Source organism: Camelina sativa, chromosome 6 (genome assembly GCF_000633955.1).
Source record: "Camelina sativa cultivar DH55 chromosome 6, Cs, whole genome shotgun sequence".
In the NCBI taxonomy this organism is placed as follows: Eukaryota; Viridiplantae; Streptophyta; class Magnoliopsida; order Brassicales; family Brassicaceae; genus Camelina; species Camelina sativa.
Window position 1 is genome coordinate 11,322,408 of NC_025690.1, and position 292 is coordinate 11,322,699.

Below are 292 nucleotides of genomic sequence, written 5' to 3' on the forward strand. Positions count from 1 at the left end.
ATATTTATCCAATCTCTATTCATATTTTCATATGTTTGTGTTGTATTTTTTTCTATATCGCTTTTAACATTTTAATATTCTTTTAAAAAATAATTTAAGATCTATTTTTTCCTTTGAAAAAGTGATAATATAAAGATTAATAATTAATTTTACTTTTAATGTTATTGCAAAATAAAAAAATGTGGAATCCACAAATACAATAAAATAAAATATGATGACACAGATGATGATATGAACTGAACACCCTAGATGAAAAGTGAACTTTCTAATTATTTATATATAGATTATTGTT